The following is a 27,308-nucleotide window of genomic DNA, read 5'->3' on the forward strand; positions in this document are numbered from 1 at the left end:
TCTTTATATGGCATATTGAGATGTAATTAAGTGCTTTGGACCCGTTAAATGCCATTGATGGTGCCCATTTCTGGAGATGGATGGTGAAGGCCACCTCATTTTATACTAATACCTACTAAAAAACAAAGTAGTGTAGGTCAGGCATAGAGAAAATGGAAGTTTTGTAAACACATATTACAACTGGTGTTTAATAGGCTGACCTCACATGTAGAGTATCCATGATATACCTTCCAGCTACTTTATCTAAATTAGAAGCAAATTGTTTGAAGATTTCTTCTACCTAAATGGCAGAAAGCGCACCTATCTTGGTGATGGATAGGACAGCTTGAGGGGATATGGAGGTGGCTGTTTTTTTGATAGGTGTTATGTAAACATTTTGCTATTAATTTATGTAAAATTTCAAAGTTTTCTAACTATTAGACACACGTTAATTTTAAACACACCCCCAGGTTTACTTAGTAAAAATATAGGATAAAAACTTTTGCAACTAATTAAAATTTCCCACAGGTATAAATTTGTAGGGGATTTGATAACACTAACTTTACTGCTTAGCGTACATTTTTTTGCAAAAAAAGTATCAACAAAATACCCTGGTTTTGCTAACATCTTTTACTAGCATTTGCTACTTACAGTTACGTATATTTTACAACAGAGTATTTATGCACGTTTGTCATACTGTGTTCTGTTTCTGTGTCTTAGTTCTTGGGTGGAGTGAACAGGGTCTTATTGACCCGTTCAGTTTTTGTGCATGTGTCATGTGTTCTGACTTTACTGCTGTAGGGAAGAATATAGTGGATAGAGATCTAATGTTAGTATTTTTTCTGCAGCATGTATATTATACATGTGTACTTTTGCAGCAGGCAGTTTATATGCATTTTCTGGAGCACATGCGTAATCACATCACTACTGCATGCACAGTATATGCACACTAAGCTCTGCTATGCATACGCACATGTCTGCAACATACGTACACACATTTCAGTTACACACAGCTGTCTTACATACACACACCTCTCCAACACACAGCTCAGCTACATAGAAACACACAGCTCTCCTATGTTCACACACACACACCTTTCCTATATAACACTCAGCTCTTACACATACACATATACAGTTTTCCCACATTCACATACAGCTCTTCTACTTACACAAACACAGCTACCCAAAATCAAACACGGCTTTGAAACATGCACACACATATGTGCTACTTACATCGGCACGGTACCTCAGTGGTTAGTCCCTCAGCGATGGGGTCCTTAGTTCAAATCCCACCAAGGACAACATCTGCAAGGAGTTTGTATATTCTCCCCGTATTTGCGTGGGTTTCCTCCTACATACCAAAGACATACTGATAGGAAATTTAAATTGTAAGCCCTATCGAGGACAGTGCCAATAATGTCTGTAAAGCGCTGTGGAATTAATGGCGCTATATAAATGAGTAAGGAGTTTGTATGTTCTCCCCGTGTTTGCGTGGGTTGCTCCCACATTCCAAAGACATACAGATAGTGAATTTAGATTGTGAGCCCCATCGGGGACAGTGCCAATACTGTCTGTAAAGCGCTGTGGAATTAATGGCGCTGTATAAATGAGTAAAATAAATACACTGTTTGCTAAACACTCGCACACAGCTTTCCTCATACACAAAAAACTCATATAAGCAGCACATACAGCTCCTCTATGTACACTCACACAAACAGATATATATTTATATATACACAAACACATATACATCAACACAACCCCTGTATACATTACCACATTTTGAAATTCCTTTCAAGAATGTGACTGATCATATGCTGTGAAAGGGCCTTCAGCTACACAGGACGTGCAGTATCCCTGCAGGTCCCAGTTTCATTCTCTCCAGTGCAGCACCAATCAGATAGATCAGTGTGGGGCAAGAACAGAGAAAACAGTTCTCTCAGTGATCAGGAATGATGTTGTCAGCATTCTGCTCATTCAGAATAAGCTGCCTCTAGACTGTAACACACATACACTTTTTAGTAAGATTTTTCTTTGCTAAATATGCTAATTATTGTCTAGTTAAGGGTTCCCCAACTCCGGTCCTCAAGGCCCACCAACAGGTCATGTTGTCAGGATTTCCCTTGTATTGTACAGGTGATGCAATTCACCTGGGCAATACTGAGGAAATCCTGAAAACATGACCTGTTGGTGACCTTGAGGACCGGAGTTGGGGAGCCCTGATCTAGTTGATACAGGAGATAAAAAGTACAATTGTTTACACAGAGTCAAAACCTAGAGTTTTAGCATCCTGTGTTCTGTTGTGGTGCCTTTACCATTGATAAAATGTCACATCCTTGCCTATAATTTTAGTATTACTCCAGTAAGCTTTATATGCCTGACAGCCTCTTTATATGGCATATTGAGATGTAATTAAGTGCTTGGGACCCGTTAAATGCCATTGATGGTGCCCATTTCAGGAGATGGATGGTGAAGGCCACCTCATTTTATACTAATACCTACTAAAAAACAAAGTAGTGTAGGTCAGGCATAGAGAAAATGGAAGTTTTGTAAACACATATTACAACTAGTGTTTAATAGGCTGACTTCACATGTAGAGTATCCATGATATACCTTCCAGCTACTTTATCTAAATTAGAAGCAAATTGTTTGAAGATTACTTCTGCATAAATGGCAGAAAGCGCACCTATCTTGGTGATGGATAGGACAGCTTGAGGGGATATGGAGGTGGCTGTTTTTTTGATCGGTGTAATGTAAACATTTTGCTATTAATTTATGTAAAATTTCAAAGTTTTCTAACTATTAGACACTCGTTAATTTTAAACACACCCCCAGGTTTACTTAGTAAAAATATAGGATAAAAACTTTTGCAACTAATTAAAATTTCCCACAGGTATAAATTTGTAGGGGATTTGATAACACTAACTTTACTGCTTAGCGTACATTTTTTTGCAAAAAAACGTATCAACAAAATACCCTTGTTTTGCTAACATCTTTTACTAGCACTTGCTACTTACAGTTACGTCTATTTTACAACAGAGTATTTATGCACGTTTGTCATACTGTGTTCTGTTTCTGTGTCTTAGTTCTTGGGTGGTGTGAACAGGGTCTTATTGACCCTTTCAGTTTTTGTGCATGTGTCATGTGTTCTGACTTTACTGCTGTAGGGAAGAATATAGTGGATAGAGATCTAATGTTAGTATTTCTCTGCAGCATGTATATTATACATGTGTACCTTTGCAGCAGGCAGTTTATATGCATTTTCTGGAGCACATGCGTAATCACATCACTACTGCATGCACAGTATATGCACACTAAGCTCTGCTATGCATACGCACATGTCTGCAACATACATACACACATTTCAGTTACACACAGCTGTCTTACATACACACACCTCTCCAACACACACACAGCTCAGCTACATAGAAACACACAGCTCTCCTATGTTCACAAACACACACCTTTCCTATATAACACTCAGCTCTCACACGTACACATATACGGTTTTCCCACATTCACATACAGCTCTTCTACTTACACAAACACAGCTACCCAAAAACAAACACGGCTTTGAAACATGCACACACACATATGTGCTACTTACATTGGCACGGTACCTCAGTGGTTAGTCCCTCAGCGATGGGGTCCTTAGTTCAAATCCCACCAAGGACAACATCTGCAAGGAGTTTGTATATTCTCCCCGTATTTGCGTGGGTTTCCTCCTACATACCAAAGACATACTGATAGGAAATTTAAATTGTAAGCCCTATCGAGGACAGTGCCAATAATGTCTGTAAAGCGCTGTGGAATTAATGGCGCTATATACAGTGGGGAAAAAAAGTATTTAGTCAGTCAGCAATAGTGCAAGTTCCACCACTTAAAAAGATGAGAGGCGTCTGTAATTTACATCATAGGTAGACCTCAACTATGGGAGACAAACTGAGAAAAAAAAATCCAGAAAATCACATTGTCTGTTTTTTTTCATTTTATTTGCATATTATGGTGGAAAATAAGTATTTGGTCAGAAACAAGCAATCAAGATTTCTGGCTCTCACAGACCTGTAACTTCTTCTTTAAGAGTCTCCTCTTTCCTCCACTCATTACCTGTAGTAATGGCACCTGTTTAAACTTGTTATCAGTATAAAAAGACACCTGTGCACACCCTCAAACAGTCTGACTCCAAACTCCACTATGGTGAAGACCAAAGAGCTGTCAAAGGACACCAAAAACAAAATTGTAGCCCTGCACCAGGCTGGGAAGACTGAATCTGCAATAGCCAACCAGCTTGGAGTGAAGAAATCAACTGTGGGAGTAATAATTAGAAAATGGAAGACATACAAGACCACTGATAATCTCCCTCGATCTGGTGCTCCACGCAAAATCCCACCCCGTGGGGTCAGAATGATCACAAGAACGGTGAGCAAAAATCCCAGAACCACGCGGGGGGACCTAGTGAATGAACTGCAGAGAGCTGGGACCAATGTAACAAGGCCTACCATAAGTAACACACTACGCCACCATGGACTCAGATCCTGCAGTGCCAGACGTGTCCCACTGCTTAAGCCTGTACATGTCCGGGCCCGTCTGAAGTTTGCTAGAGAGCATTTGGATGATCCAGAGGAGTTTTGGGAGAATGTCCTATGGTCTGATGAAACCAAACTAGAACTGTTTGGTAGAAACACAACTTGTCGTGTTTGGAGGAAAAAGAATACTGAGTTGCATCCATCAAACACCATACCTACTGTAAAGCATGGTGGTGGAAACATCATGCTTTGGGGCTGTTTCTCTGCAAAGGGGCCAGGACGACTGATCCGGGTACATGAAAGAATGAATGGGGCCATGTATCGTGAGATTTTGAGTGCAAACCTCCTTCCATCAGCAAGGGCATTGAAGATGAAACGTGGCTGGGTCTTTCAACATGACAATGATCCAAAGCACACCGCCAGGGCAACGAAGGAGTGGCTTCGTAAGAAGCATTTCAAGGTCCTGGAGTGGCCTAGCCAGTCTCCAGATCTCAACCCTATAGAAAACCTTTGGAGGGAGTTGAAAGTCCGTGTTGCCAAGCGAAAAGCCAAAAACATCACTGCTCTAGAGGAGATCTGCATGGAGGAATGGGCCAACATACCAACAACAGTGTGTGGCAACCTTGTGAAGACTTACAGAAAACGTTTGACCTCTGTCATTGCCAACAAAGGATATATCACAAAGTATTGAGATGAAATTTTGTTTCTGACCAAATACTTATTTTCCACCATAATATGCAAATAAAATGAAAAAAAAACAGACAATGTGATTTTCTGGATTTTTTTTTCTCAGTTTGTCTCCCATAGTTGAGGTCTACCTATGATGTAAATTACAGACGCCTCTCATCTTTTTAAGTGGTGGAACTTGCACTATTGCTGACTGACTAAATACTTTTTTTCCCACTGTAAATGAGTAAGGAGTTTGTATGTTCTCCCCGTGTTTGCGTGGGTTGCTCCCACATTCCAAAGACATACAGATAGTGAATTTAGATTGTGAGCCCCATCGGGGACAGTGCCAATAATGTCTGTAAAGCGCTGTGGAATTAATGGCGCTATATAAATGAGTAAGGAGTTTGTATGTTCTCCCCTTGTTTGCGTGGGTTGCTCCCACATTCCAAAGACATACTGATAGGGAATTTAGATTGTGAGCCCCATCGGGGACAGAGCCAATAATGTCTGTAAAGCGCTGTGGAATTAATGGCGCTATATAAATGAGTAAAATAAATACATACACTGTTTGCTAAACACTCGCACACAGCTTTCCTCATACACAAAAAACTCATATTAGCAACACATACAGCTCCTCTATGTACACTCACACAAACAGATATATATATATATATATACACAAACACATATACATCAACACAACCCCTGTATACATTACCACATTTTGAAATTCCTTTCAATAATGTGACTGATCACATGCTGTGAAAGGGCCTTCAGCTACACAGGACGTGCAGTATCCCTGCAGGTCCCAGTTTCATTCTCTCCAGTACAGCACCAATCAGATAGATCAGTGTAGGGCAATAACAGAGAAAACAGTTCTCTCAGTGATCAGGAAGGATGTTGTCAGCATTCTGCTCATTCAGAATAAGCTGCCTCTTGACTGTAACACACATACACTTTTTAGTAAGATTTTTCTTTGCTAAATATGCTAATTATTGTCTAGTTAAGGGTTCCCCAACTCCGGTCCTCAAGGCCCACCAACAGGTCATGTTGTCAGGATTTCCCTTGTATTGTACAGGTGATGCAATTCACCTGGGCAATACTGAGGAAATCCTGAAAACATGACCTGTTGGTGACCCTGAGGACCGGAGTTGGGGAGCCCTGGTCTAGTTGATACAGGAGTTAAAAAGTACAATTGTTTACACAGAGTCAAAACCTAGAGTTTTAGCATCCTGGGTTCTGTTGTGGTGCCTTTACCATTGATAAGATGTCACATCCTTGCCTATAATTTTAGTATTACTCCAGTAAGCTTTATATGCCTGACAGCCTCTTTATATGGCATATTGAGATGTAATTAAGTGCTTGGGACCCGTTAAATGCCATTGATGGTGCCCATTTCTGGAGAAGGATGGTGAAGGCCACCTCATTTTATACTAATACCTACTAAAAAACAAAGTAGTGTAGGTCAGGCATAGAGAAAATGGAAGTTTTGTAAACACATATTACAACTGGTGTTTAATAGGCTGACCTCACATGTAGAGTATCCATGATATACCTTCCAGCTACTTTATCTAAATTAGAAGCAAATTGTTTGAAGATTTCTTCTACCTAAATGGCAGAAAGCGCACCTATCTTGGTGATGGATAGGACAGCTTGAGGGGATATGGAGGTGGCTGTTTTTTGATAGGTGTTATGTAAACATTTTGCTATTAATTTATGTAAAATTTCAAAGTTTTCTAACTAATAGACACACGTTAATTTTAAACACACCCCCAGGTTTACTTAGTAAAAATATAGGATAAAAACTTTTGCAACTAATTAAAATTTCCCACAGGTATAAATTTGTAGGGGATTTGATAACACTAACTTTACTGCTTAGCGTACATTTTTTTGCAAAAAAACGTATCAACAAAATACCCTGGTTTTGCTAACATCTTTTACTAGCATTTGCTACTTACAGTTACGTATATTTTACAACAGAGTATTTATGCACGTTTGTCATACTGTGTTCTGTTTCTGTGTCTTAGTTCTTGGGTGGAGTGAACAGGGTCTTATTGACCAGTTCAGTTTTTGTGCATGTGTCATGTGTTCTGACTTTACTGCTGTAGGGAAGAATATAGTGGATAGAGATCTAATGTTAGTATTTTTTCTGCAGCATGTATATTATACATGTGTACCTTTGCAGCAGGCAGTTTATATGCATTTTCTGGAGCACATGCGTAATCACATCACTACTGCATGCACAGTATATGCACACTAAGCTCTGCTATGCATACGCACATGTCTGCAACATACATACACACATTTCAGTTACACACAGCTGTCTTACATACACACACCTCTCCAACACACACAGCTCAGCTACATAGAAACGCACAACTCTCCTTTGTTCACACACACACACCTTTCCTATATAACACTCAGCTCTTACACGTACACATATACGGTTTTCCCACATTCACATACAGCTCTTCTACTTACACAAACACAGCTACCCAAAAACAAACACGGCTTTGAAACATGCACACACACATATGTGCTACTTACATCGGCACGGTACCTCAGTGGTTAGTCCCTCAGCGATGGGGTCCTTAGTTCAAATCCCACCAAGGACAACATCTGCAAGGAGTTTGTATATTCTCCCCGTATTTGCGTGGGTTTCCTCCTACATACCAAAGACATACTGATAGGAAATTTAAATTGTAAGCCCTATCGAGGACAGTGCCAATAATGTCTGTAAAGCGCTGTGGAATTAATGGCGCTATATAAATGAGTAAGGAGTTTGTATGTTCTCCCCGTGTTTGCGTGGGTTGCTCCCACATTCCAAAGACATACTGATAGGGAATTTATATTGTGAGCCCCATCGAGGACAGTGCCAATAATGTCTGTAAAGCGCTGTGGAATTAATGGCGCTATATAAATGAGTAAAATAAATACATACACTGTTTGCTAAACACTCGCACACAGCTTTCCTCATACACAGAAAACTCATATTAGCAACACATACAGCTCCTCTATGTACACTCACACAAACAGATATATATATATATTATTATTATTATTATTATTTATTGTTATAGCGCCATTTATTCCATGGCGCTTTACATGTGAGGGGGGTATACATAAAAACAAGTACAATAATCTTAAACAATACAAGTCATAACTGGTACAGGAGGAGAGAGGACCCTGCCCGCGAGGGCTCACAATCTTCAAGGGATGGGTGATAATACAGTAGGCGAGGGTAGAGCTGGTCGTGCAGCGGTTTGGTCGATCGGTGGTTACTGCAGGTTATAGGCTTGTCGGAAGAGGTGGGTCTTCAGGCTCTTTTTGAAGGTTTCGATGGTAGGTGAGAGTCTGATATGTTGTGGTAGAGAGTTCCAGAGTAGGGGTGATGCGCGAGAGAAATCTTGTATGCGATTGTGGGAAGAGGAGATAAGAGGGGAGTAGAGAAGGAGATCTTGTGAGGATCGGAGGTTGCGTGCAGGAAAGTACCGGGAGACGAGGTCACAGATGTATGGAGGAGACAAGTTGTGGATGGCTTTGTATGTCATGGTTAGGGTTTTGTAATGGAGTCTCTGGGCAATTGGGAGCCAGTGAAGGGATTGACAGAGGGGAGAAGCTGGGGAATAGCGGGGGGACAGGTGGATTAGTCGGGCAGCAGAGTTTAGAATAGATTGGAGGGGTGCGAGAGTGTTTGAGGGGAGGCCGCAGAGCATGAGGTTGCAGTAGTCAAGGCGAGAGATGATGAGGGCATGGACTAGGGTTTTTGCAGATTCTTGGGTGAGGAATGAACGGATGCGTGAAATATTTTTGAGTTGAAGTCGGCAGGAAGTGGAAAGGGTTTGGATATGTGGTTTGAAGGAGAGATCAGCATCAAGGATTACTCCGAGGCAGCGAGCTTGTGGGACTGGGGAGAGTGGGCAGTCATTTACTGTAATTGATAGGTTCGTAGGGGGGGTCACGTGAGATGGGGGAAAGATGATGAATTCTGTTTTGTCCATGTTGAGTTTCAGATATCTAGTGGAGAAGAAGGATGAAATAGTGGACAGACATTGAGGGATTCTGGTTAGTAGGGAGGTGATATCTGGTCCAGAGATGTAGATCTGTGTGTCATCAGCATAAAGATGATACTGAAAGCCATGAGATTCTATGAGCTGTCCCAGGCCAAAGGTGTAAATAGAGAACAGCAGGGGCCCTAGGACTGAACCTTGTGGGACTCCGACAGATAGGGGGCGAGGTGAGGAGGTGGTGTGTGAGTGGGAGACGCTGAATGTCCGGTCTGTTAGGTATGATGAGATCCAGGAGAGGGCCAAGTCTGTGATGCCGAGGGATGAGAGGGTCTGTAATAATAGGGAATGGTCCACTGTGTCAAAGGCAGCCGACAGGTCCAGGAGGAGGAGGACAGAGTAGTGTCGCTTGCTCTTGGCAGTTAAGAGGTCATTGGTGACCTTAGTAAGGGCAGTTTCAGTGGAGTGGTGTGACCGGAAGCCAGATTGTAAGCGGTCGAAGAGGGAGCAAGAAGAGAGATGGGAGGACAGTTCAAGGTAGACGTGTTGTTCCAGTAGCTTGGAGGCGTATGGGAGAAGTGATATAGGGCGATAGCTAGATACAGAGGATGCGTCAAGAGAGGGCTTTTTGAGGATAGGTGTGATGGAGGCATGTTTAAAGCTTGAGGGGAAAACACCAGTTGTTAGTGATAGGTTGAAGAGATGGGTTAGGGTTGGGATGAAGACTGTGGTGAGGTTTGGGATGAAGTGGGATGGGATCGGGTCGAGTGCACAGGTGGTGAGATGTGATCTTGAGAGTAGAGTGGAGAGTCGATCTTCTGTAATGGTGGAGAAGTTGGTTTTGAAGGTGGAGGGCTGGGAAGTCGGGAGGAAGGGCTCTGGGGGTTGTTGACCAAAACTGTCCCTGATGTTATCAATTTTCTGCTTGAAAAATGAGGCAAAGTCTTCAGCTGAGATGAGTGGGGAGGGAGGAGGTGCTGGGGGGCGGAGGAGAGAATTGAAGGTGTTGAATAACTTTAGGGTTGTGAGACAGGGAGGATATGAGAGATGAGAAGTAGGTTTGTTTAGCTGTGGCGAGTGTGGTCTTGAAAGTAGTGAGGGACTGTTTAAATGGGATGAAATGCTCGTTGGAGTGGGATCTTTTCCATCTGCGCTCAGCAGCCCTGGAAGCTCGCCTCAGCTCTTTGGTCAGGCTGGTGTGCCAGGGCTGTCTGTTGATTTTGCGAGTTTTGGTATGTGTAAGTGGGGCAGCGGATTCCAAAGCTACAGCTATTGTGGTGTTATATAGAGCGGCAGCGTCATCCGCATTGTGTAAGGAACTTATATCTGTAAGAGGGAGGAGGGATTCGGAGAATGAGTGTAGGTCAAGGTGTTTAAGATTCCTGCGAGGGTGTGAAAGTTTGTGGGGTGGGGATTGTAGACATGGAGTGAAGAGGGAAGAGAATGTGAGCAGGTTGTGGTCAGAGAGAGGAAGAGGTGAGTTAGAGAGGTTAGATAGGGAGCAGAGGCGGGTGAAGATGAGGTCCAGTGTGTGGCCATCTTTGTGGGTGGCTGTAGAAGACCATTGAGTGAGGCCGAAGGAGGAAGTGAGAGATAGAAGTTTAGTGGCAGCTGAGAGGGAAGTGTCAATGGGGATGTTGAAGTCGCCCATGATGATAGTAGGGATGTCCGCGGAAAGGAAATGAAGTAACCAGGTGGTGAAGTGGTCAAAGAAGGTGGTGGCTGGCCCTGGGGGGCGGTAGATGACAGCCAGTTGGAGGTTGGAGGGGGAGTAGATGCGCACAGAGTGCACCTCAAAGGAAGGGAGGGTAACAGAGGGTGGCAGTGGGATTGGGGTGAAGGAGCAGGTATCTGACAGGAGAAAACCAACTCCTCCACCATGTTTGCTGCTGGGGCGGGGGGTGTGAGAAAGGTGGAAGCCGCCATACGAAAGTGCAGCAGGAGAGGCTGTGTCAGAAGGGGTGAGCCAGGTTTCGGTGATGGCGAGGAAGGAGAGTTTGGTAGTAACAAAAAGATCATGGATGTAGGAAAGCTTGTTGCAGACAGAGCGAGCGTTCCACAGAGCTCCTGTTAGTGGGACTGGGGAAGCGGGGGCTGGGTGAATGGGTATAAGGTTGGAGAGGTTACGGAAGGTTGTGATAGAGCGTGGATGGGAGGTAGAAATGACTGTGGGAATGTGGTGAGGAGGACCAGGATTTGGAGAGATATCACCAGCAGTGAGAAGGAGCAGAGAAAGTGTTAGCAGGTGGGAGCAGGAGAGGGCATGAGGGGGCTGTCTGTGTTTGGAGACAGAGGATTGTATGTTAAGGAACAGTTTTGAGGCGGACGTGAGGTGGATGGGGAGGATTGAAGAAGAGATGAACAGTTCCTTACTAGGAGTAGGGATTAGGGGAATTAGCAGAAAGTGAAGGATTATTGGGGTGAAAGTGAAAACAAACAGAAACATTGTTTACAGTGACTGTGTCCAATTACCTTCAGTTCCCTTCTGGTTCAATTCTGGTTTTAATTCTGGTTTTAATATATATACACAAACACATATACATCAACACAACCCCTGTATACATTACCACATTTTGAAATTCCTTTCAAGAATGTGACTGATCACATGCTGTGAAAGGGCCTTCAGCTACACAGGACGTGCAGTATCCCTGCAGGTCCCAGTTTCATTCTCTCCAGTACAGCACCAATCAGATAGATCAGTGTGGGGCAAGAACAGAGAAAACAGTTCTCTCAGTGATCAGTAAGGATGTTGTCAGCATTCTGCTCATTCAGAATAAGCTGTCTCTAGACTGTAACACACATACACTTTTTAGTAAGATTTTTCTTTGCTAAATATGCTAATTAATGTCTAGTTAAGGGTTCCCCAACTCCGGTCCTCAAGGCCCACCAACAGGTCATGTTGTCAGGATTTCCCTTGTATTGTACAGGTGATGCAATTCACCTGGGCAATACTGAGGAAATCCTGAAAACATGACCTGTTGGTGACCTTGAGGACCGGAGTTGGGGAGCTCTGGTCTAGTTGATACAGGAGTTAAAAAGTACAATTGTTTACACAGAGTCAAAACCTAGAGTTTTGGCATCCTGGGTTCTGTTGTGGTGCCTTTACCATTGATAAGATGTCACATCCTTGCCTATAATTTTAGTATTACTCCAGTAAGCTTTATATGCCTGACAGCCTCTTTATATGGCATATTGAGATGTAATTAAGTGCTTGGGACCCGTTAAATGCCATTGATGGTGCCCATTTCTGGAGATGGATGGTGAAGGCCACCTCATTTTATACTAATACCTACTAAAAAACAAAGTAGTGTAGGTCAGGCATAGAGAAAATGGAAGTTTTGTAAACACATATTACAACTAGTGTTTAATAGGCTGACCTCACATGTAGAGTATCCATGATATACCTTCCAGCTACTTTATCTAAATTAGAAGCAAATTGTTTGAAGATTGCTTCTACCTAAATGGCAGAAAGCGCACCTATCTTGGTGATGGATAGGACAGCTTGAGGGGATATGGAGGTGGCTGTTTTTTTGATAGGTGTTATGTAAACATTTTGCTATTAATTTATGTAAAATTTCAAAGTTTTCTAACTATTAGACACACGTTAATTTTAAACACACCCCCAGGTTTCCTTAGTAAAAATATAGGATAAAAACTTTTGCAACTAATTAAAATTTCCCACAGGTATAAATTTGTAGGGGATTTGATAACACTAACTTTACTGCTTAGCGTACATTTTTTTGCAAAAAAACGTATCAACGAAATACCCTGGTTTTGCTAACATCTTTTACTAGCACTTGCTACTTACAGTTACGTCTGTTTTACAACAGAGTATTTATGCACGTTTGTCATACTGTGTTCTGTTTCTGTGTCTTAGTTCTTGGGTGGTGTGAACAGGGTCTTATTGACCCGTTCAGTTTTTGTGCATGTGTCATGTGTTCTGACTTTACTGCTGTAGGGAAGAATATAGTGGATAGAGATCTAATGTTAGTATTTCTCTGCAGCATGTATATTATACATGTGTACCTTTGCAGCAGGCAGTTTATATGCATTTTCTGGAGCACATGCGTAATCACATCACTACTGCATGCACAGTATATGCACACTAAGCTCTGCTAAGCATACGCACATGTCTGTAACATACATACACACATTTCAGTTACACACAGGTGTCTTACATACACACCTCTCCAACACACACACAGCTCAGCTACATAGAAACACACAGCTCTCCTATGTTTACACACACACACCTTTCCTATATAACACTCAGCTCTCACACGTACACATATACGGTTTTCCCACATTCACATACAGCTCTTCTACTTACACAAACACAGCTACGCAAAAACAAACACGGCTTTGAAACATGCACACTCACATATGTGCTACTTACATTGGCACGGTACCTCAGTGGTTAGTCCCTCAGCGATGGGGTCCTTAGTTCAAATCCCACCAAGGACAACATCTGCAAGGACTTTGTATATTCTCCCCGTATTTGCGTGGGTTTCCTCCTACATACCAAAGACATACTGATAGGAAATTTAAATTGTAAGCCCTATCGAGGACATTGCCAATAATATCTGTAAAGCGCTGTGGAATTAATGGCGCTATATAAATGAGTAAGGAGTTTGTATGTTCTCCCCGTGTTTGCGTGGGTTGCTCCCACATTCCGAAGACATACAGATATTGAATTTAGATTGTGAGCCCCATCGGGGACAGTGCCAATAATGTCTGTAAAGCGCTGTGGAATTAATGGCGCTATATAAATGAGTAAGGAGTTTGTATGTTCTCCCCGTGTTTGCGTGGGTTGCTCCCACATTCCAAAGACATACTGATAGGGAATTTAGATTGTGAGCCCCATCGGGGACAGTGCCAATAATGTCTGTAAAGCGCTGTGGATTTAATGGTGCTATATAAATGAGTAAAATAAATACATACACTTGGCTAAACACTCGCACACAGCTTTCCTCATACACAAACAACTCATATTAGCAACACATACAGCTCCTCTATGTACACTCACACAAACAATATATATATATATATATATATATATATATACACAAACACATATACATCAACACAAACCCTGTATACATTACCACATTTTGAAATTCCTTTCAAGAATGTGACTGATCACATGCTGTGAAAGGGCCTTCAGCTACACAGGACGTGCAGTATCCCTGCAGGTCCCAGTTTCATTCTCTCCAGTAGAGCACCAATCAGATAGATAAGTGTAGGACAAGAACAGAGAAAACAGTTCTCTCAGTGATCAGGAAGGATGTTGTCAGCATTCTGCTCATTCAGAATAAGCTGCCTCTAGACTGTAACACACATACACTTTTTAGTAAGATTTTTCTTTGCTAAATATGCTAATTATTGTCTAGTTAAGGGTTCCCCAACTCCGGTCCTCAAGGCCCACCAACAGGTCATGTTGTCAGGATTTCCCTTGTATTGTACAGGTGATGCAATTCACCTGGGCAATACTGAGGAAATCCTGAAAACATGACTTGTTGGTGACCTTGAGGACCGGAGTTGGGGAGCCCTGGTCTAGTTGATACAGGAGTTAAAAAGTACAATTGTTTACACAGAGTCAAAACCTAGAGTTTTAGCATCCTGGGTTCTGTTGTGGTGCCTTTACCATTGATAAGATGTCACATCCTTGCCTATAATTTTAGTATTACTCCAGTAGGCTTTATATGCCTGACAGCCTCTTTATATGGCATATTGAGATGCAATTAAGTGCTTGGGACCCGTTAAATGCCATTGATGGTGCCCATTTCTGGAGATGGATGGTGAAGGCCACCTCATTTTATACTAATACCTACTAAAAAACAAAGTAGTGTAGGTCAGGCATAGAGAAAATGGAAGTTTTGTAAACACATATTACAACTAGTGTTTAATAGGCTGACCTCACATGTAGAGTATCCATGATATACCTTCCAGCTACTTTATCTAAATTAGAAGCAAATTGTTTGAAGATTACTTCTACCTAAATGGCAGAAAGCGCACCTATCTTGGTGATGGATAGGACAGCTTGAGAGGATATGGAGGTGGCTGTTTTTTTGATGTGTGTAATGTAAACATTTTGCTATTAATTTATGTAAAATTTCAAAGTTTTCTAACTATTAGACACACGTTAGTTTTAAACACACCCCCAGGTTTACTTAGTAAAAATATAGGATAAAAACTTTTGCAACTAATTAAAATTTCCCACAGGTATAAATTTGTAGGGGATTTGATAACACTAACTTTACTGCTTAGCGTACTTTTTTTTGCAAAAAAACGTATCAACAAAATACCCTGGTTTTGCTAACATCTTTTACTAGCACTTGCTACTTACAGTTACGTATATTTTACAACAGAGTATTCATGCACGTTTGTCATACTGTGTTCTGTTTCTGTGTCTTAGTTCTTGGGTGGTGTGAACAGGGTCTTATTGACTCGTTCAGTTTTTGTGCATGTGTCATGTGTTCTGACTTTACTGCTGTAGGGAAGAATATAGTGGATAGAGATCTAATGTTAGTATTTCTCTGCAGCATGTATATTATACATGTGTACCTTTGCAGCAGGCAGTTTATATGCATTTTCTGGAGCACATGCGTAATCACATCACTACTGCATGCACAGTATATGCACACTAAGCTTTGCTATGCATACGCACATGTCTGCAACATACATACACACATTTCAGTTACACACAGCTGTCTTACATACACACACCTCTCCAACACACACACACAGCTCAGCTACATAGAAACACACAGCTCTCCTATGTTTACACACACACACACACCTTTCCTATATAACACTCAACTCTCACACGTACACATATACGGTTTTCCCACATTCACATACAGCTCTTCTACTTACACAAACACAGCTACCCAAAAACAAACACGGCTTTGAAACATGCACACACACATATGTGCTACTTACATTGGCACGGTACCTCAGTGGTTAGTCCCTCAGCAATGGGGTCCTTAGTTCAAATCCCACCAAGGACAACATCTGCAAGGACTTTGTATATTCTCCCCGTATTTGCGTGCGTTTCCTCCTACATACCAAAGACATACTGATAGGAAATTTAAATTGTAAGCCCTATCGAGGACAGTGCCAATAATGTCTGTAAAGAGCTGCGGAATTAATGACACTATGTAAATGAGTAAGGAGTTTGTATGTTGTCCCCGTGTTTGCGTGGGTTGCTCCCACATTCCAAAGACATACAGATAGTGAATTTAGATTGTGAGCCCCATCGGGGACAGTGCCAATAATGTCTGTAAAGCGCTGTGGAATTAATGGCGCTATATAAATGAGTAAGGAGTTTGTATGTTCTCCCCGTGTTTGCGTGGGTTGCTCCCACATTCCAAAGACATACTGATAGGGAATTTAGATTGTGAGCCCCATCGGGGACAGTGCCAATAATTTCTGTAAAGCGCTGTGGATTTAATGGCGCTATATAAATGAGTAAAATAAATACATACAGTTTGCTAAACACTCGCACACAGCTTTCCTCATACACAAAAAACTCATTAGCAACACATACTGCTCCTCTATGTACACTCACACAAACAATATATATATATATATATATATATATATACACAAACACATATACATCAACACAACCCCTGTATACATTACCACATTTTGAAATTCCTTTCAAGAATGTGACTGATCACATGCTGTGAAAGGGCCTTCAGCTACACAGGACGTGCAGTATCCCTGCAGGTCCCAGTTTCATTCTCTCCAGTACAGCACCAATCAAATAGATCAGTGTAGGGCAAGAAAGCAGTTCTCTCAGTAATCAGGAAGGATGTTGTCAGCATTCTGCTCATTCAGAATAAGCTGCCTCTAGACTGTAACACGCATACACTTTTTAGTAAGATTTTTCTTTGTTAAATATGCTAATTATTGTCTAGTTAAGGGTTCCCCAACTCCGGTCCTCAAGGCCCCCCAGCAGGTCATGTTGTCAGGATTTCCCTTGTATTGTACAGGTGATGCAATTCACCTGGGCAATACTGAGGAAATCCTGAAAACATGACCTGTTGGTGACCTTGAGGACCGGAGTTGGGGAGCCCTGGTCTAGTTGATACAGGAGTTAAAAAGTACAATTGTTTACACAGAGTCAAAACATAGAGTTTTAGCATCCTGGGTTCTGTTGTGGTGCCTTTACCATTGATAAGATGTCACATCCTTGCCTATAATTTTAGTATTACTCCAGTAAGCTTTATATGCCTGACAGCCTCTTTATATGGCATATTGAGATGTAATTAAGTGCTTGGGACCCGTTAAATGCCATTGATGGTGCCCATTTCAGGAGATGGATGGTGAAGGCCACCTCATTTTATACTAATACCTACTAAAAAACAAAGTAGTGTAGGTCAGGCATAGAGAAAATGGAAGTTTTGTAAACACATACTACAACTAGTGTTTAATAGGCTGACCTCACATGTAGAGTATCCATGATATACCTTCCAGCTACTTTATCTAAATTAGAAGCAAATTGTTTGAGAATTACTGCTACCTAAATGGCAGAAAGCGCACCTATCTTGGTGATGGATAGGACAGCTTGAGGGGATATGGAGGTGGCTGTTTTTTGATTGGTGTAATGTAAACATTTTGCTATTAATTTATGTAAAATTTCAAAGTTTTCTAACTATTAGACACACGTTAATTTTAAACACACCCCCAGGTTTGTAAGGAGTTTGTATGTTCTCCCCGTGTTTGCGTGGGTTGCTCCCACATTCCAAAGACATAGAGATAGTGAATTTAGATTGTGAGCCCCATCGGGGACAGTGCCAATAATGTCTGTAAAGCGCTGTGAAATTAATGGCGCTATATAAATGAGTATAATAAATACATACACTGTTTGCTAAACACTCGCACACAGCTTTCCTCATACACAAAAAACTCATATTAGCAACACATACAGCTTCTCTATGTACACTCACACAAACAGATATAATTAATATTTCCCACAGGTGTAAATTTGTAGGGGATTTGATAACACTAACTTTTCTGCTGAAGGGAAGAATATAGTGGATAGAGATCTAATGTTAGTATTTCTCTGCAGCATGTATATTATTCTTGTGTACCTTTGCAGCAGGCAGTTTATATGCATTCTCTGGAGCACATACGTAATCACATCACTACTGCATGCACAGTATATGCACACTAAGCTCTGCTATGCATACATACATGTCTGCAACATACATACACACATTTCAGGTACACACAGCTGTCTTAAATACACAGACCTCCAACACACACAGCTACATAGAAACACACAGCTCTCCTATGTTCACACACACACACACCTTTCGTATATAACACTCACCTCTCACACGTACACTTATACAGTTTTCTGGCTACTTTATCTAAATTAGAAGCAAATTGTTTGAAGATTACTTCTACCTAAATGGCAGAAAGCGCACCTATCTTGGTGATGGGTAGGACAGCTTGAGGGGATATGGAGGAGGTTGTTTTTTTGATAGGTGTAATATAAACATTTTGCTATTAATTTTTGTAAAGTTTCAAAGTTTTTTAACTATTAGACACACCTTAATTTTAAACACACCCCCAGGTTTACTTAGTGTCCCGAGAGATGTAGTATATAGTGGATGTGTCCCGCTTGGTGTAGAATATAGAGTATGTGTCCCTTGTGGTGTAGTGTACAGAGAATGTGTCCCGTGTGGTGTAGTGTACAGAGGATGTTTCCCGTGTGGTGTAGTATATAGAGGATGTGTCCTGTGTGGTTCAGTATATGGAGGATGTGTCCTGTGTGGTGTAGTGTATAGAGGATGAGTCCCATGTGGTGTAGTTTATAGAGGATGTGTCCCGTGTGGTGTAGTGTACAGAGGATGTGTCCCGTGTGGTGTAGTAATAGGATGTGTCCTGTGTGGTTTAGTATGTAGAGAATGTGTCCCGTGTGGTGTACTATGCAGAGGATGTGTCCTGTGTGGTTCAATATATAGAGGATGTGTCCTGTGAGATGTAGTATATAGAGGATGTGTCCCGCGTGGTGTAGTATATACAGGAGGTGTCCCGTGTACTGTAGTATATAGAGGATGTGTCCTGTGTGGTGTAGTATATAAAGGATGTGTCCCGTGTGGTCTAGTATATAGCAGATGTATCCCGTGTGGTGTAGTGTACAGAGGATGTGTCCCATGTGGTGTAGTGTACATAGGATGTGTCCCGTGTGGTGTAGTGTACAGAGGATGTGTCCCATGTGTTGTATACAGAGGATGTGTCCTGTGTGGTTCAGTATATAGAGGATGTGTCCTGTGTGGTGTAGTATATAGAGGATGTGTCCAATGTGGTGTAGTGTACAGAGGATGTGTCCCATGTGGTGTAGTATACAGAGGATGTGTCCTGTGTGGTTTAGTATATAGAGGATGTGTCCTGTGTGGTGTATAGAATCATAGAATCGTAGAGTTGGAAGGGACCTCCTGGGCCATCTGGTCCAACCCCCTGCTCAAAGCATGATTCGCTAAATCATCCCAGTCAGATGTCTGTCCAGCCTCTGTTTGAAGACTTCCATTGAAGGAGAACTCACCACTTCTCGTCGCAGCCTGTTCCACTCATTGATCACTCTAACTGTCAAAAAGTGTTTTCTAATATCTAATCTGTGTCTCCTCCCATTCAGTTTCATCCCTTTGCTTCTAGTCTTTCCTTGTGCAAATGAGAATAAAGTTGATCCTTCTACAATGTGACAGCCCTTGAGATATTTGTAGACAGCTATTAAGTCTCCTCTCAGTCTTCTCTTTTGCAAACTAATCATTCCCAAATCCTGCAACCTTTCCTCATAAGACAGGGTTTGCAGACCGGTCACCATTCTGGTCGCTCTTTTCTGAACTTGCTCCAGTTTGTTGATGTCTTTTTTAAAATGTGGTGCCCAAAACTGGACACAATATTCCAGATGAGGTCTGAGCAAAGAGGAGTAGAGGGAAATAATGACTTCACGTGATCTAGACTGTATGCTTCTGTTAATACATCCTAGAATTGCATTTGCCTTTTTTGCTGCTGCATCACACTGTTGACTCATATTCAGTCTGTGATCTATTAGTATACCCAAGTCTTTTTCACATGTGCTGTTGCTTAGCCCTATTCCTCCCATTCTGTATATGCTTTTTTCATTTTTATTGCCCAGATGTAGTACTTTGCATTTTTCCCTGTTAAAACCATTCTGTTAGTTGCTGCCCATTTCTCCAGTTTATTTATATCTTTTTGAATCCTCTCTCTCTTCTCTAGTATTAGCTATCCCTCCTACCTTTGTGTCATCAGCAAATTTAATCAGTTTACCCTCAATTCCTTCATCTAAATCGTTGATAAAGTGTTGAACAATACAGGGCCCAGGACAGAGCCCTGTGGTACCCCACTTGAGACATTCTTCCAACTGGATGTGCAGCCATTTACGACCACTCTTTGGGTCCGATCACTAAGCCAGTTATGAATCCACCTAACAGTTGCCTTGTCCATTCAATACTTAGTCATTTTTTCAATAAGGATTGTATGAGATACTTTGTCAAATGCTTTGCTGAAGTCAATATATACTATATCTACAGCATTTTCTTGATCCACCCAATCAGTGATTCCATCATAGAAGGAAATTAAGTTAGTCTGACATGACTTATTAGTTACAAACCCATGCTGACTTTGTTTAATCACTTCATTATCCAGGTACTGACATACATGTTGTTTAATAATTTGTTCAAAGATCTTTCCTGGTATAGAAGTGAGACTCACCGGCCTAGTATAGTATATATAGGATGTGTCCTGTGTGGTGTAGTATATAGAGGATGTGTCCCATGTGTTGTAGTATACAGAGGATGTGTCCCGTGTGGTGTAGAATATAGAGGATGTGTCCAGTGTGGCATAGTATATAGAGGATGTGTCCTGTGTGGTGTAGTATATAGAGGATGTGTCCCGTGTGGCGTAGTATATAGAGGATGTGTCCTGTGTGGTGTAGTATATAGAGGATGTGTCCCGTGTTGTGTAGTATATAGAGGATGTGTCCCGTGTGGTGTAGTATATAGAGTATGTGTCCTGTGTGGTGTAGTATATATAGGATGAGTCCCGTGTGGTGTAATATACAGAGGATGTGTCCCGTGTGGTTTAGTATATAGAGGATGTGTCCTGTATGGTGTAGTATATAGCGGATGTGTCCCGTGTGGTGTAGTATAAAGAGGATGTGTCCTGTGTGGTGTAGTATATAGAGGATGTGTCCCATGTGGTGTAGTATACAGAGGATGTGTCCCGTGTGGTGTAGTATACAGAGGATGTGTACCGTGTGGTGTATATAGAGGATGTGTCCTGTGTGGCGTAGTATATAGAGGATGTGTCCCATGTGGTGTAGTATACAGAGGATGTGACCCATGCGGTGTATATTGAGAATCTGTCAGATCTCCTGTGTGGTGCAGTATTTAGAGGATCTGTCAGCTCCTGTGTGGTGTAGTTTATAGAGGATCTGTCAGCTCTCCTGTGTGGTGTAGTATATAGAGGATGTGTCCCGTGTGGTGTAGTATATAGCTCTCCCGTGTGGTACAGTATATAGAGGATCGGTTAGCTTTCCTGTTTGGTGTAGTATATAGAGGATCTGTCAGCTCTCCAGTGTGGTGTAGTATATAGAGGATCTGTCGGCTCTCCTGTGTGGTGTAGTATATAGAGAATCTGTCGGCTCTCCTGTGTGGTGTAGTATATAGAGGATCTGTCGGCTCTCCTGTGTGGTGTAGTATATAGAGGATCTGTCGGCTCTCCTGTGTGGTGTAGTATATAGAGGATCTGTCGGCTCTCCCGTGTGGTGTAGTATATAGGATCTGTCATGTGTGATATTTTTATATAATTGCATGGTGGGCCCCAAGAATGATTTTTCTCTGGTGAGCCCAAGGTCATCCAGTCCGACGCTGTTCCCACATATATAATGTCCCCCACAGACCCCCATACATAATGTTCCCATATATATAATGTCCCCCACAGACCTCCATATATAACGTCCCCCACTGACCCACATATGATATGTCCCCTACATACTCACATATATAATGTCCCCCACAGACCCCCATACATAATGTTCCCACATATATAATGTCCCGCACATGATATAATGTCCCCCACATACTCACATATATAATGTCCCCCACAGACCCCCCATATATAATGTGCCCAAATATATAATGTCCCCCACAGCTCCGCCCCGGTCAGTGGCCAAATAACAAAAGGAAAAAATACAAAACCTTATACTCCCCTAATCCAGGCTCCGGGACCACCACAGCCTCATCTCCTCATCTGTCTCTTCTCTCAGCCGACGCTGGCCAGTGCCATGCAGTGACTTCATCGTGACACCGGCCTGCAACGGCTAGAAGTAGCCTGAGTCCTGCTGAGGTAACAAGGGGAGCTCCTTAGTTTCTGTCCTGGGCGGTGCTGACAGAGCAGGGAGGTACCGACGGCTGGGGGCAGGGAGCGGTGTTAGGGACCGCCTGCGCTGCGGCCGTCTCTTGGCTGGTGCCGGATGGAGGAACCTGATGGCGACGCTGGCACATGACAGCTGGTGACTTTTTTTATTTTTTTAAATTGCGCCCTCTACCGCCCGGTAAGTGAATACACAGGACATATAATGTTCGGCTTTCTGCTGCTCGCTCCTGCGCTCCCTCTACTAGTACTAGCGGCTGCTGGTAGCCATCATGTCGCCGTTAGTACCAGGATGTCCATATTTCTAGAGTCTACCCTGTGTACAATAGCAGTGATTCTGGGGCTCATCCTGTGTTGTGATGTTGGGGATGGTTCTATCAGAAAGAAGCCTCTAAATAAAATATTTATTACAGGTCACAAGCAAGATGTTTTCAATGCAGTGAACATAATGTGCTTCTGTAGGAGATATTGCTGTGCTAGTCCTGGGCTTCTCTCTTCTCTTATGACATCATAGCCTTCTCTTTATGACATCATCGCCTTCTCTCTTATGACACAGTTCCATCGCCAGTCGCACCAGTTGCAGCCGATCGCTGTAGCAGATCAGTCGTCTTCCCAGCAGTTGTGTCCAAACAAGACCAGAGGTTTCTCCAGGCCACAGGTGGAAGATTGGGATTTACTAAGTGATGGATAGGTATCAGTGATCCGTTTCTGTATTCCTCCCTCCGCTGTCTTCCCGCCTTCCTGGGGACACATTCACACACACACAGATTATGGCCTGGATTTGTGTTTTGGAATTTGTAAGCCAAAACCAGGAGTGTGTTCAACACACAACAGGTGCAGATCGCTCCAAAATAGGTTCCATCTGTTTAGGTTTCACTCCTGGTTTTCTCTTAAAAATACTGATGTGATCCATAGTGTACATGTGATGGATGTACATGTGTAGTGTAGATGTGCTGTCCTTTTACACACAGTATGTGTAGTGTAAGTGTAGTGTTAGTGTATAGGTATGTGTATATGACGTGTGCAGTTTATAATAAGTGTACAGGTGCTTATCACAAAATTAGAATAACATCAAAAAGTTATGTCAGTTCTTCAATACACAAAGTGAAACTCGTATATTATATAGAGCCATTACACACAGAGTGATCTATTTCATGGGTTTATTTCTGTTAATGTTGAGGATTTTGGCTTACAGCCAATGAAAACCCAAAAGTCATTATCTCAGTGAATTAGAATACTTTATAACACCAGCTTGAAAAATGATTTTAAAATCCAAAATGTTGGCCTACTGAAATGTATGTTCAGTAATTGCACCTCTAAATAAATATTCCAGATTATAAAACATATTACAATATTTTCAATGATCATAATACATTTCTGTAGGAGAAATTGCTGTGCTAGTCCTGGGATTCTTTCTTCTCTTATGACATCATCGCCTTCTCTTTATGACATCATCGCCTTCTGCCTTATGACACAGCTCCATCCGCCAGCCGCACCAGTTGCAGCCGATCACTGCAGCAGAGCAGTCGTCTCCCCGGCAGTTGTGTCCAAACAAGACCAGAGGTTTCTCCAGGCCACAGATGGAAAATTTGGATTTACTAAGTGACGGATAAGTACCATTGACCCGTTTTCGTATTCCTCCCTCCACTGTCTTCCCTGAGGTGTAACTTTATAGGACCTCCGTACAAAGGCCGCCATACTGCAGTATACAAGCATAGCAGCAAGTTTCACCCCTCACCCAGGATCATATCTGTTTACTGTGTGTCTGAAGCTGCAGGGACTATGGGAGAAATGATAAAAGCACTATCCCATTACGGCTGCCATCCTGGGGCCACTTTCACACACACACACACACAGATTATGGTCTGGTTTTGGAATTTGTAAGCCAAAACCTGGAGTGTGTGCAAAACACCACAGAGGTGCACATCGCTCCAAAATAGGTTTCATCTGTTTAGGTTTCACTCCTGGTTTTCTCTTAAAACTACTGATGTGATCCATAGTGTACATGTGATGGATGTATGTGTAGTGTAGATGTGCTGTCTACTTACACACAGTATGCGTGGTGTAAGTATATAGATATGTGTATATAACGTGTGCAGTTTATAATAAGTGTATGTGACTATGGTGCAGTGTATTACTGTATGTGTCATGGATATTCTGTTCAGCATCTATAATCCTATCTACATACATACACATACATATATGAGCTCATTTACCTGTTGTAGAGATCTGATTTCTCTCCATGCTGCATACATTGATTAAAGGGAATCTATCACCTATTTTTTGCCCTATGAGATGTGGCCACCGCCATCAGGGGCTTATCTACAGCATTCTGTAATGCTGTAGATAAGCCCCTGATGTAACCTGAAAGATAAGAAAAACGAGTTAGATTATACTCACCGGTGGGGGGGAACGATCCGGGTCCGATGGGTGTCGGGGTCCGGGTCTGGCACCTCCTATCTTCTAGCGATGACGTCCTCCTCCTTGCTTCATGCCACGCTACTGCACAGGCGTACTGATCTGCCCAAAGCAGAGAACTGCAGTGCGCAGGCCCCGGGAAAGGTCAGAGAAGTCCGGTGCCTGCGCACTGCAGTCTCTGGTCTGTCCTCAACAGGGCAGATCAGTACACCTGTGCAGGAGCGCGGCATGAAGCAAGGAGAAGGACGTCATCGCTAGAAGATAGGAGGCGCCGGACCCGGACCGTGATACCCATGGTAAATGCCTTTACCATTGATAAGATGTCACATCCTTGCCTATAATTTTAATATTACTCCAGTAAGCTTTATATGCCTGACTGTCTCTTTATATGGCATATTGAGATGTAATTAAGTGCTTGGGACCCGTTAAATGCCATTGATGGTGCCCATTTCTGGAGATGGATGGTGAAGGCCACCTCATTTTATATTAATACCTACTAAAAAACAAAGTAGTGTAGGTCAGGCATAGAGAAAATGGAAGTTTTGTAAACACATATTACAACTAGTGTTTAATAGGCTGACCTCACATGTAGAGTATCCATGATATACCTTCCAGCTACTTTATCTAAATTAGAAGCAAATTGTTTGAAGATTACTTCTACCTAAATGGCAGAAAGCGCACCTATCTTGGTGATGGATAGGACAGCTTGAGGGGATATGGAGGTGGCTGTTTTTTTGATGGGTGTAATGTAAACATTTTGCTATTAATTTATGTAAAATTTCAAAGTTTTCTAACTATTAGACACACGTTAGTTTTAAACACACCCCCAGGTTTACTTAGTAAAAATATAGGATAAAAACTTTTGCAACTAATTAAAATTTCCCACAGGTATAAATTTGTAGGGGATTTGATAACACTAACTTTACTGCTTAGCGTACATTTTTTTTGCAAAAAAACGTATCAACAAAATACCCTGGTTTTGCTAACATCTTTTACTAGCACTTGCTACTTACAGTTACGTATATTTTACAACAGAGTATTCATGCACGTTTGTCATACTGTGTTCTGTTTCTGTGTCTTAGTTCTTGGGTGGTGTGAACAGGGTCTTATTGACTCGTTCAGTTTTTGTGCATGTGTCATGTGTTCTGACTTTACTGCTGTAGGGAAGAATATAGTGGATAGAGATCTAATGTTAGTATTTCTCTGCAGCATGTATATTATACATGTGTACCTTTGCAGCAGGCAGTTTATATGCATTTTCTGGAGCACATGCGTAATCACATCACTACTGCATGCACAGTATATGCACACTAAGCTTTGCTATGCATACGCACATGTCTGCAACATACATACACACATTTCAGTTACACACAGCTGTCTTACATACACACACCTCTCCAACACACACACAGCTCAGCTACATAGAAACACACAGCTCTCCTATGTTTACACACACACACCTTTCCTATATAACACTCAGCTCTCACACGTACACATATACGGTTTTCCCACATTCACATACAGCTCTTCTACTTACACAAACACAGCTACCCAAAAACAAACACGACTTTGAAACATGCACACACACATATGTGCTACTTACATTGGCACGGTACCTCAGTGGTTAGTCCCTCAGCGATGGGGTCCTTAGTTCAAATCCCACCAAGGACAACATCTGCAAGGAGTTTGTATATTCTCCCCGTATTTGCGTGGGTTTCCTCCTACATACCAAAGACATACTGATAGGAAATTTAAATTGTAAGCCCTATCGAGGACAGTGCCAATAATGTCTGTAAAGCGCTGTGGAATTAATGGCGCTATATAAATGAGTAAGGAGTTTGTATGTTCTCCCCGTGTTTGCGTGGGTTGCTCCCACATTCCAAAGACATACAGATAGTGAATTTAGATTGTGAGCCCCATCGGGGACAGTGCCAATAATGTCTGTAAAGCGCTGTGGAATTAATGGCGCTATATAAATGAGTAAGGAGTTTGTATGTTCTCCCCGTGTTTGCGTGGGTTGCTCCCACATTCCAAAGACATACTGATAGGGAATTTAGATTGTGAGCCCCATCGGGGACAGTGCCAATAATGTCTAAAGCGCTGTGGATTTAATGGCGCTATATAAATGAGTAAAATAAATACATACACTGTTGGCTAAACACTCGCACACAGCTTTCCTCATACACAAACAACTCATATTAGCAACACATACAGCTCCTCTATGTACACTCACACAAACAATGTATATATATATATATACACAAACACATATACATCAACACAACCCCTGTAT

Source organism: Dendrobates tinctorius, unplaced genomic scaffold (assembly GCF_039654945.1).
Source record: "Dendrobates tinctorius isolate UK_male_01 unplaced genomic scaffold, ASM3965494v1 ptg000090l, whole genome shotgun sequence".
Lineage (NCBI taxonomy): Eukaryota > Metazoa > Chordata > Amphibia > Anura > Dendrobatidae > Dendrobates > Dendrobates tinctorius.